The sequence below is a fragment of the Thermobia domestica genome, chromosome 8 (assembly GCF_964235325.1).
Source record: "Thermobia domestica chromosome 8, izTheDome1.hap1.1, whole genome shotgun sequence".
Classification (NCBI taxonomy): Eukaryota; Metazoa; Arthropoda; class Insecta; order Zygentoma; family Lepismatidae; genus Thermobia; species Thermobia domestica.
The window spans coordinates 272,953,176-272,966,473 of NC_137461.1; the positions used below are offsets into that span (position 1 = coordinate 272,953,176).

A 13,298-nucleotide genomic window follows, 5' to 3' on the forward strand; every position below is an offset into this window, starting at 1 on the left:
TTCATGCAAGATAACGACCCGAAACACTCTGCCCTGAATACGAAGCTGTGGCTGTTATACAATACTCCGAAGTGGATGGAAACCCCTCCACAATCACCGGACATAAATCCAATTGAGAATCTATGGCACACACTGGAAACAAACATACGAAAACACCACATTTCAAATAAAACTGATCTTAAAAACGCATTGTTGACGGAATGGAGAAAAATTACCAGGGCAACAACAGAAAATTTAGTTAGATCAATGCCAAAGAGGTTGCAGGAGGTCATACGGTGAAAAGGAGAACCCACAAAGTATTAAAATTTGGGGGACGACAATCTCAGCCATTGCAGATGAATAATGTTTCTTTGTAGACGAATACTTTTTTGGCGTGAAATATGTTTAGTTTATTTTATTTGTACCTTTTCGTATGCTTGGAATGTGAAATAACTTAATTTCTATGTTTAGTAAATATATAGATAGTGTAATGAAATATTTGTGTTTCGTTCTTGCTTTTATTACTGAGTTGAATGCAAATTATATGCGTACAAACACTTCAGTTCTGGCCGGACGAATACTTTCTTTGCTCACTGTATAATGTATACACAACGTCTTTGGATGATTTCAGTCAACTGTAGGTTATCTTTTATGGCTATTTTTACTTGAAATTACACAACTTTAACAAGCGAACACGAAATTAACTGAACTGTTTGCTGCCGCGTTGTGCTTTCAAACGGGTCAGATCAGGCTTTCAAGGGGTCAGGGGTCGAGTCAAGCCTGCTTGAGACACGAGTCGGGTCGGGTCACCTTCGGTAGGGTCAGGGCTGCTCTAGCCACGGGTTGGCTCGGGTCAACTTTCTTATGCGCCGTTTCGGCTAAATCCTTCTCGGATCGAGTTGAACGTCGACCCGACCCGACCCATGACCCGAATAGGTTTTAGCCGAAACGACGCGTAAGAAAGTTGACCCGAGCCGACCCGTGGCTAGAGCAGCCCTGACCCCACCTGCGACCCAAGGACGTTCGACTCGAACCCTGACCCGATGAAGCCTGACCTGACCCGTTTGAGAGCATTAGCTGCCGGCACTGGGCTCAGTAAGCGTTGGTTTAACTTCTAAAAGTGCTGAACACTTATGCTGTCAGTCAAATCAGTGTGTATATCGTGTAAATGTTAACTTCCCTTTAGTTATTTAAAGTTAATTTAAAATAAAAGTATAGTAAAATGTAAAAATTATTTGTGAAGTGCAAAGTAGGTATTCATTTGAAAAGAAAAGTTGGGGCCAGCCGAGGAATGGGCGGACTACACTAGACGATAGACGATACCTATTCTTTCTGCGACATAAAGATATGATATTATGACTTACTTATGACAAGGAATATCTTGCGTTTCGAAATCTATCGTAATTTTACCTCCAATCGCATTCTTTGTGTTGCATTGAGGCCACAAAGTTACAGCTTTTTCGTTTCCAAAACTGACGCCATGTCTGTTGTCTCACCTGACACGCTTGGGGAGGGGGGGGGAGTTCTCTGCTAAGACCGGGGCGTACTTCCTCGAGATTATACAGCAATATTTAGACGAGTTTGTGTATGTGGGTTACAACGTTTTCTTCTCGTCAAAAAGACAGGTACAGAGAGAGATTGAGGCACATTCGCGAGCAGACTCCCGACTGAAGTAAGTGGTATTTTTTACGTGTCAAGGGGGAGGGGAGCCCCAGATCAGCTATGACAAAATACGGATCTTCGTTAAATAGGGTGGTTGCAGGTATGGTTACTTAAAAAAAAGTTTTAGATATGTTATTTTACATGAAAACGCAATAAAAATTGCCTCAAAATTAATTAACGTTTCCCAAATGTCTATATCTCCTCTACTGTTTTTTTTTTTTTTTTTTTTTTTTTTTTTTTAAATCTGATGGTATTTTCTGAAACACCAGTCTTTATTTTGATATTTCCAGCAGACATGGGTAAAATCATTTCAAAATTAACTAGTTTATAATTTTAAAAAATCTGTTGTTCATTCTCCGCCGGTCCTGAATAGGCTACATGCCCTTATTCCATGGGTTCGAAGATGGACTTTTATATGTAATACATATGAAGAATGCCAAGTACATTTTTTTTTTTTTTTTACATTTTTATATAGTGGGCTCTCATTACAGTTTAGCAGCGTGGGCCCTATGGTTGCCAGTCCGCCCCTGAGCACGGTAAAGGGCGAAAAAAATACGGAAAACTGTTCCTTATGTAAATAACGTTTGAAAACATTTTAGAAGGTACGCTATGACTATTAGCAGTTAATTGGCAACAGTCGATACCGGGGGTGGATCCAGGAATTTTTGAGGGGAGGCGCAGGTCTGAAAAATAAACTTGAGACATTTTTCGATATTTGGTTCGCCAACGAAAAGTGTGGACTGCAGTGATTCATAATACGTATTTATCTCCGCCCTTCCGGAGGCGCATTGAGGAAAGCCATGTTGTTCAACACGAGATAATCCAGGATTACCATGAACTGAAAACGCATACATTATCTGCAATGAGTGGAGAACGCACTCAGAATCCGTTTGAGAGAAATTTTAAAACTTTTCTCCCACAGCCTTTGAACAAGAGCTTCATTAGAGACTAATTTATATATTTTACTCATGGAGGGGCACGCGAGCCCCGCGTCCCCTTTCTGGATCCCCACTGGGTGATATCCGGATAATCGTCACTGCAATGTTTGTCTAGCTAGCTGTCTAGTGAAAGTTTTGCATAGTGAGTCATTGTTAATTTTTTATTAAATTGGACTAAGTGCAGTAAACTATTTTTAATTTAATTTTCTATGAACATAGTTCATATTAGGTATGTAGTGATAACTCAGGAAAAAGATAAGTAAACACTTTAGGTTTCTTAGCAGCAACTGAAATGCGTGGAGCAGGGGGAGGGTATCAGTAAATCGATGATCGATCGATCTAGGGCGCAGTAAAACTAATTACGCCACTGGAACACTGGTATGAAATGAATTTAAATATAAATAATAGTGATATATCTGCTTTAGATTTCTACTTTAGAATGCAAGTATCTATCTTCATAAAACTAAAGCCAATTGGAATTCTGTTGGTTTTTCCTCCATCTCTCTTGACCCCAAACGGATTTTTTTTTGTTTGTTCCTTTAGATTCTATCTACATCTCCCAATTAAACTGGTTCTGCGAACAAACAATAGGGAATGTAGTTCCTGGTTTTCTCCGTAGTAACGGTATCCAATTATACGAAGTATATTTAAAATATGTATATTTTCTATCATATACGAAAAGATTTGATTTGATTTTGGGTTTAGCGTGACTTTCAGCAGTGAGGCTATGTGAGACGCACACTTACAACATAACGTGGATTCCAAACCACATGAGTTCCCACCGGGAATAGAACCCAGGTGTCCCACGCCAAAGGCGCGTATGCTACCCGCTTAACCACGAGGGAGTTCATATATGGAAAGAAAAATGAAAAATACTGAAAGAAATGTGAGTAGCATACAAAGACGAACAAAATGGCAACACTAGGAATGGGAGGAGGTACTAGGAACTAGGAACCACTAGAAACGGGAACATATTAACGGGTAATGGTGAGTTTAACGTTGATTATCTGTCCTATACGTGTCGATTTCGTGTGATCCTCTTTACTGTCTTTACTAGAGTTTCCTAGCCGGTACTCCTGTGGTTCGGAACCTATGTTAAGTTGTAGGTCCACGTCACATATAGCCTCGCTGCTCAACGGGACGCTAAGTTCCAGAATTAAATTAAATCAAATCAAATTTATCAGAGTTTATTTTAATTTTATCCTCTGTTAGCAAGAATAACGCCAATTGGAAGAAGGTCGAAAGTAGATAGATTATTGAGAAATCAGAATTTGCAGAAAGTGAGTGTAATTCAAATCATGTGGAACTAGTTTATAACTACCAAAGCAAATATGCAATTCATTGTTATGATAGTGGAATAAGTATTGCATGCAGCACAATTCTCTTCGGTCGGACCAGTTCCATAAAAGACAGTCCGGAAAATCTTCAACCTGCCAAGCTGTGTAATAAATATAATAGTGCTCTTGTGACTAACTGAATCCCGCGAAAATGGCTAGAAACCATTTAAAGTACATTTTTGTATATAACCCGGGGTAAAAGTGAGGGGGAACGCGGCAGGACGCCGTCCGCTCACCTCGAAAAAGTACGGCGTCCCCCAGTTCCTAAAAAAAATTACAATGGGTAAAGATAGGCAGGGGGACGGCGTGACCTCATGCCGCTACCTACCATCCCCCTACCTTTTCAGATCTATGCTTACCCCTGTATATAGCTATTTATGAATTACCTCGAACTGAGTTTTTGTAACACTTCGATTAAAGTGCAAATTGTAAGAGAGGAACGGAGTCATAATTTATGCGAAAAGTTGAGTATCCCATGAACCCGTCAAGTTAAGAAGCTCGACACCTGAGGCCTTATGCAGATTCGTTTTAGCGTATGATTAGCGTCGTACTAAAGGCCTGACTACTGTAGGAAACATATGTTAGCCCAACTCTTTAGTATGGCACTAATCACGCGTCAGAACGACTCTGCATAAGGCGGCTGGTATTTAACATGATGATTAAAAATAAGACAGCGTCTGTCTCACCGTTCTTTAAAATTACTGTTTTAAGGAAAGAGGATAAAAATATGTATTTCTATACTTTTTCGTCATATTAAAATTGAAGTTCTCTCTTTTGGACTTCCAAACTTTTGTTCATTAAGTGTAGAAAGTCTTATAGAATGGCCTTGTCTGTCTGTCTAATGGTATCAGAGCAAAAACTATAGGAGATACCAAGAATTGGTTTCTAGCAATCGATTCAGCCCTTTAAGAATAGGTAAAATTTCCTAAATTTATCCTATATTCAAATCGGAAGTGGTTGATTAGCTATATCCGGTTTCAACGTTTTCCGATGTAGAATAAAAACAGTAACAGATACCAAGAAGCAGTTTTTTTCAGGGTTCCTACTGGTCAGAGAAATCAGGGAAAACTCACGGAAAATGATGCAGGTCAGGGAAACTCAGGGGAAAAGACTGGAAATCAGGGAAAACTCACGGAAAATGCAGGTCAGGGAAACTCAGGGGGAAAAGACTGGAAATCAGGGAAAACTCACGGAAAATGATGCAGGCCAGGGAAACTCAGGGGAAAAGACTGGAAATCAGGGAAAACTCACGGAAAATGCAGGCCAGGGAAACTCAGGGGGAAAAGACTGGAAATCAGGGAAAACTCACGGAAAATGATGCAGGTCAGGGAAACTCAGGGGAAAAGACTGGAAATCAGGGAAAACTCACGGAAAATGCAGGTCAGGGAAACTCAGGGGGAAAAGACTGGAAATCAGGGAAAACTCACGGAAAATGATGCAGGCCAGGGAAACTCAGGGGAAAAGACTGGAAATCAGGGAAAACTCACGGAAAATGCAGGTCAGGGAAACTCAGGGGGAAAAGACTGGAAATCAGGGAAAACTCACGGAAAATGATGCAGGCCAGGGAAACTCAGGGGAAAAGACTGGAAATCAGGGAAAACTCACGGAAAATGTAGGTCAGGGAAACTCAGGGGGAAAAGACTGGAAATCAGGGAAAACTCACGGAAAATGCAGGTCAGGGAAACTCAGGGGGAAAAGACTGGAAATCAGGGAAAACTCACGGAAAATGATGCAGGCCAGGGAAACTCAGGGGAAAAGACTGGAAATCAGGGAAAACTCACGGAAAATGCAGGTCAGGGAAACTCAGGGGGAAAAGACTGGAAATCAGGGAAAACTCACGGAAAATGATGCAGGTCAGGGAAACTCAGGGGAAAAGACTGGAAATCAGGGAAACTTTATAAAATATATTTTTTCTACCAATTAATGGTAGAATGTACACCAATTTCAGCTTAGCCAACCATTAATGATCACAGTATGCAACGTTGGTCAGATTTTTATGGGTGCTAAGTGAAATGTACGTATGAGCAATTGATTATTATTTATCTTCGTTCTCATATAGAATAAATGTTCTCATATATAAGTATTTAACGTTATTTATTCCTTATTTAATGTTATATGTCAATGTCATCCGACACCTGTTATGAAAGTCAAGGAATATCCTGCAAAAGGTCAGGGAAGGTCAGAGAGAAGTCAGAGAAATAGATTTCTCGAGATCAGTAGGACCTTGTTTATGTTTTCCAAACGACTCAGTGCCTCATTTAGCGTCTAAATACATGTTATGACTACCCACAATACCCTATCGAAACTGGAAGTGGTTCTTTGCTATTAGTTCTGGTTTCAATACTGGTTCCCATAGAGCAAATACTGTGAAATATATCAACAAATGTTTCTTGCAATCAATAGAAGAGTAAGCTTCATCTCCTTAGTTAACCTTTAATTCTAAACGGAAATATGGTAGAAATCAACAATTTCCAGTTTCAATGTTTATTGTCATAGAACCAAAATGGTAATAGATAATGAAAAGCGGGGTTTTGCAAATCTATTCCCAAGTCCCAAGAGTACGCACTATCTCCAACATTCTCTTCAAACCGGAAGTTATAGAAACTACATTGAACCATTTCCGAGTGCAATTTTTATCGCCATAGAGCAATCGATTCAGCAATTTAAGAGAACATACCGCCACTAGCTGCAACAATCTACTAAAACTTAAAGTAGTTCAAATTTATTACTACTTACGATCTGAATACTTATTTTGGTAGAGCAAAATCTGTAAGAGATATCGACATTTTTTTTTTTTTACACAGATTCATCTTCCCGAGAAAGAGTTTTGTCTGTCTTTTTATCTATCTCTTCAAACCGGAAGTGGTGGTTATTTACAATTTCCAGTTACAACATTGATGATATAATTGATAAACCGGATAGCGACAAGCACTTTTTGATATGGATTCATTACCATAAGCAGGGGTAAAAGTGGATCTGAAAAAGTAGGGGGACGGTATGTAGCGGCATGACGTTCCGCCGTTCCCCTGCCTATTGTAACTTGCCCATTGTAACTTTTTTTAGGAACTGGGGGTACGCCATAAATTATTTTTTTGGAGGTGGTGGTACGGCGTCCCCCCGCACTTTTACCCCTGACCATAAAAATATGTTTACCTCTGATTTTTATTTTTTTATTGTAACCGGAAGCGATAGACATAAATCAGAACTTCCATTCAGAGTTTCAATATTAATCTCAATAGAATAAAAACAATAAGAGATAGAGAGTAATCCGCTTGTTGATATGGATTCAGCATCTGAGGAACACGATAGAGCATAAACAGTAAGAGATAGAGAGTAATCCGCTTGTTGATATGGATTCAGCATCTGAGGAACATGTTAGAGCATAAACAGTAAGAGATACAGAGTAATCCGCTTGTTGATATGGATTCAGCATCTGAGGAACACGATAGAGCATAAACAGTAAGAGATAGAGAGTAATCCGCTTGTTGATATGGATTCAGCATCTGAGGAACACGTTAGAGCATAAACAGTAAGAGATACAGAGTAATCCGCTTGTTGATATGGATTCAGCATCTGAGGAACACGATAGAGCATAAACAGTAAGAGATAGAGAGTAATCCGCTTGTTGATATGGATTCAGCATCTGAGGAACATGTTAGAGCATAAACAGTAAGAGATACAGAGTAATCCGTTTGTTGATATGGATTCAGCATCCCAGGAACACGTTAGAGCATAAACAGTAACAGAGAGAGAGTAATCCGTTTGTTGATATGTATTCAGCATCTGAGGAACACCTTAGTGCATAAACAGTAAGAGATAAAGAGTAATCCGCTTGTTGATATGGATTCAGCATCTGAGGAACACGTTAGAGCATAAACAGTAAGAGATACAGAGTAATCCGCTTGTTGATATGGATTCAGCATCTGAGGAACACGATAGAGCATAAACAGTAAGAGATAGAGAGTAATCCGCTTGTTGATATGGATTCAGCATCTGAGGAACATGTTAGAGCATAAACAGTAAGAGATACAGAGTAATCTGTTTGTTGATATGGATTCAGCATCTGAGGAACATGTTAGAGCATAAACAGTAAGAGATACAGAGTAATCCGTTTGTTGATATGGATTCAGCATCCGAGGAACACGTTAGAGCAGAAACAGTAACAGAGAGAGAGTAATCCGTTTGTTGATATGTATTCAGCATCTGAGGAACACCTTAGTGCATAAACAGTAAGAGATAGAGACTAATCCGCTTGCTGATATGGATTCAGCATCTGAAGAACACGTTAGAGCATAAACAATAAGAGATAGAGAGTAATCTGTTTGTTGATATGGATTCAGCATCCGAGGAACACGTTCTATCTTTGATGCTATTCCTCTATTCCAACCCGTAGTTAAAGATATACTAGCTAGTATTGAGTATCGCACAGTTTGAAAGTAACGTAGTTTCACAGAGTACAATATAACTTACTTGTTATCTTTGAACTTTCATTGAAATGGGTATACAAAGGGAGGAAACGGATTCAGATATTTTCCATAATCCTATTTATCCCGTGTAAAAAACCGATATTTCAGCTAGTTCTAAGTAAATGTGACAATTATCTGATTACTATATACACACAGGGGCCCAAAAGTAGGTATACAGTCCCATACTGATCAGTCATGACATTTTATATCCTTTACTTATTGTTAACTTATCCATATAGGTATTGACTTAGTTTCTTCCTTATCTACTCTTAATTTATTTTCACTTATAAGTCAAACTAGGAACAAGCCAAAGCAAATAAATCCATTATCTTAATAAATTAAAATGTCATACTTGATCGATACTGGCGTATATACCAACTTTTGGGCCACCCTGTATATTACTACTACGACTACTCCTACGTTACTAATACGAACGATCCTACTTATTTCATTTCAAGGCCATTTACTTCATATTTCATTACAACGTACGAAAATTTTGTGGAACTAGATGAGATATCCGAATGCAGCCTTGTCAACTTTTTTTTTTTTTTTTTTTTTTGTCGTTTTGTTTCCCCTTTGAGGCACACCAAAATACGTTTCAAATTTCGCGACACCCTGCACATGATTTTTTCCCCCTAGATATGGAAAAGGAAACATAAAAATATATTCAATATATTTTTTTAAAATTATGGAACGATTATGAGATACAAATCTCACAAGCAAATTGCATAAGATTCTTGAATAGAATTAACATGAAAGAAACTATTACTCTTAAGCAGGAGTACCAGAAAGATATATTACCAAAAGAAATATATCAGAAGAAGACATCAAACTTAAAACTAGTGAAATACTTGCCCCTGGCGATGAATTAATCCATTTTAGAAATTACAGAATTACGCAGAAATGTGCTCGGCGTGGGCGTGTTAATGGTTTAAAATTGTATAATTTTTGTGACTTTAACCGGGAAGAAAACACCAAGAATCGTGTGATTGAAATTACTTTTCTGTGCCCATTGTTTCTTTCCACAGTAAAATGAACAACGGTAATAACAAACTTTCCAGCTTTAAACTTGGAAGACAAGTGTGAAATCAAGTCAATTAGCGATAAATTTTTATTTTCTTGTAAAGACAATTTCTTTGTGGAAGATCTTAGAAGACATTAAAAATCTCGCGACATACCAATGTGTCGCGACACAGAGGTTGAAAAACGTTATCTTAATGGACACTCTGTGACGTTACCACTATTTTACTCCATTCTCAGCACACTCGACAGAGAAGCTGGCGTTGATTTAAAAAAAAAAAAACTGGTGACGTAAGCAGAAACATCGTTCGCATAGTCAATAATTCTGAAGATAATACTTCTCGTGGAATCATTATTAGTAGTACACTCCCAACATTTCTTTTATTCATTTCCTCTACCTCACTATTTCCTCTAATATCTTCCCCCTACTCTCTATCTCTTACTTGCTTATAAAGGTGTGTTCCTATGCCGTGCACGGCCAGTTATAAATGATTTACCTAGTTAAATCTCTTTTGATTCAGTTCGATCAAAAAGGAGGTCGAGTTTCAACCCGAGCGACACTTGTAGGCACACATGTTGCGTTACAGAACGACCCGCTCGGGAGAGTAATACTCCCGGAAGTACGTTTTTCCGCGCGCTACTCTAGCCAGCTGTTTTACGCGCTATCCTAGCCAGTTGTTTTAAGTTGGTCACAAAATTTATATCATGAAGTACAAGGGGAACAAAACGAGCCCTATACCATGTAGTACAAGGGCATAAGGACTACAACTACTTATCTGCACAAAAATAAATAAATCACTTTTTTAAGTATTATTTTCATATTATTTTAATTTAATAAGTGTTATAAAAATGTAAAAAAAAAACTTTCCTCGGGCCGGGTTTGAACTCGCGCCAAAAGAGACTAATTACTAGCATATAGCACTAGCCCACTCGGCCACGAAGACCGACAGCAGCAAGCGTTTGATTTCTGCTATTTTAATGCAACATGGCACGAAGTGGATAACGCCAACCAATCAGAACTGTGTTTCTCGTGTCTACTTCCGGGAGCATTACTCTCCCGAGCTAGTCCTGTTACAGAATGATATATATACTCCATTCAAAGGTCAGGATCAGTAGAGTATATGAACAAGTCACCGCTGGACACCTTGGCGCATGTGCGACGAGACTGGGTCATTTGACTGAGCTTGCGTCATGCAAAGTCATATAAACATATCTTCATTTGGTTTATCTCCCATATGATCCATGAATTTTTTTATTGGACAACCTGTACTATTATTCATTTATTTTCAACAAATCCAGAAAGAAGGTTTCTTTTTATTCTGTGTATGTAGGGATGCGTTCGAGTCGAGTCGAGTCGAGTCGAGATTTAAGCCTGTCTCGACTCGTGTCTCGACTCGACAGTCTCTGTCTCGACTCGAGACAAAATATACGAGTTAAAATATACGCACACATCAGCCAGAATATTATGACTACCTACCTTATTGTCAGTGTGTCCAACTTTGGCACGGATAACAATGGCGACGCGTCTTGGCATGGACGCAATGATCCTTGAAAGGTCACTGGAGAGAGTTGATTGGTACACATAGGCAAGAGCGCCGATTTTTCTGTAAATGTGGGGGGGTGGCATTCAGATGCAGAAGGCATATATATGAGGATTTTAAGACAAATTATATTTAAATTATGCCAAATATTGTATATTCATAAATACAATGCGGGGCTCACATGAGCTTTGGGGCTGCCCGGGCCCCCTCGGCCCCCCAGGATCGGCGCCCTTGCACACAGGTCACCTAATTCCCGTAAATTCCGGGGAGAGGGGCGGTGCACTCTGAAGTCATGTTCAATCACATCCCATTTGTGTTCGATTAGGTTCAGATCAGGCGAGTTGGGCGGCCAGCACATCACTTGGAACTTGCCCCTGTGTTCCTCGAACCACTCCATCACAATCCTGGCCTTGTGATATGGTGCATTATCTTTTCGAAAAATGCCACTACCGTTGGGAAACATGGTCGTCGTCTGGAAGCAGTGTGTGATACGCCTTGGACGTCATGGTGCCAAGATGACACATAGATGCTCACGTGAATGTTTTCCGGAGCATAATTAAGCCACCGCCAGCTTGTCTCCGTCCCGCAGTACAGGTGTCAAAGAACTGTTCTCTTGAAACACGACGGATTCGCACCCTCCCATTGTCATGATGAAGAAGGTATCGGGATTCATCAGACAACGCAACGCTCTGCCACTGTGCCAAGGTTTAATGACGATGGTCATGTGTTCATTTCAGTCGTAGTTGCCGATGTCGAGGTGTTAACACTCGCACATAGAGGGGACATGGGCTTCGGAGGCCCATCGTTAGGGGTGTTCGGTGCACTGTGTGTTCAAACGCACTTGTACTTTGCCCAGTAATAATGTATGATGTTAGTTCTGCCACAGTTCGCTGCCTGTCTTGTTTTACCAGTCTGCCCAGCCTATGACGTCCGACATCTGTAATGAGGTGGGGGCGCCCAATCCCTCGACATTTGGACGTCGTTTTCCCTTGGTTTCGCGACTTGTTGAAGACACTCACCACAGCACTCCTTGAACATCCGACAAGTCCTGCAGTTTCCGAAATTCTCCTGCCGAGTCTGCGGGCCATTACAACCTGCCCTCGGTCAAACACAGATCGCGCGCCTTCCCCATTCTACACACGGCCAGCACTCTCACTGATACTACATGCACCGTACGCGTGACTGACTAGCAGGCATTCGTCGGCAGGTGACACAGATATCGCCTGGACGGAAATTATATCGATAGTAGGTTGGTAGTCATACTGTTCTGACTGATCAGTACATACTAAATAAATTTAAAATGTAGGAAATTTTCAACATTCTGATTAACTTCCAGGAAATTCCACAATGGAAAGAAGCAACTGACTTGGACAAGACAACGGTTAGTTGATGGGGCAATCTTTTTTTCTGGTCTTTGTGGTGTGAGCTTTGACCATGCCTTGTGAAATTTTGATGTTTGGTGCTCATCAGTCGCGCTTCCATTTTTTTTCTAATTGTTCCAGTTCATGATAATTAACAATACATTGCGCAGTTCGAATACATGTTCACGTTTTCATTCAATCCAACTCAAGCCGCTTCAGATACTATAGAGTTGTATTTGTTTACGAAGAATTAATTGCGTATTAGAAATACACCCCAACAAAACATTCTGCGTGCTCATCTGCTCAGTATTCAAGGTTTTAATTACAACTTGAATTGTTAAAATGCGAACGTAAGTTGCATTAGATATCTAAGTAGTTCCTAGTCTATGGATAATTCAAGCAATGCTAATTAAGGTCTTTCTAGCAAGCACTTCTGCTGTTCATAAACCTTACTCATTGGAGTAGGAAAAAAAAAAGAAAAGAAAAGAAAGAAAGAAAGAAAGAAGTAAAATTGGTAATTTTGCAACCGTGACTCACTCGGGCTCATGCTCTCTATCCTCAATGGAGCTCGCGTTCGCTAATCTCAATGAGGATCACACCAGGGGCGTCATTTAGGGAGGGCAGGAGGGGCAATTGCCCCCCCCCCCAAGAGTTTGAGGAATACATACTAGTACTTTAGTAGTATGAAAACATACTTTAGTTTAGTAGTATGAGGAATACATACTTTAGTTGATTGTGTACTAATATACTAGTACAAAACATGGAAGTCTTATGTCGGTGGTGCTCTTGCGAGCCTTTGATTATGTTTGCTTTCTACAGGTGTGGATATGTGATAGAAAGACCACCAAAGGTTCCGACACCTCTAGAGTACTATTTCGAGACATTCATAGGCCATCATTGTACCATGTGTGACGGATTGACAGTATTCCGCTGTGCTCACTGCAAATGTATCTTCTGTTTGGACCATAGTCTCATCGAACAATTGCACGTACAA

General features: G+C 39.9%; 1 protein-coding gene across 1 annotated transcript in view; it reads left to right on the top strand.

The window, feature by feature from the left end:
- LOC145693635 (uncharacterized) overlaps positions 1-13,298 on the top strand; it is a 1,111,198-nt gene that overhangs the window by 779,643 nt on the left and 318,257 nt on the right. The gene's annotated exons all lie outside the window — the stretch shown is intronic.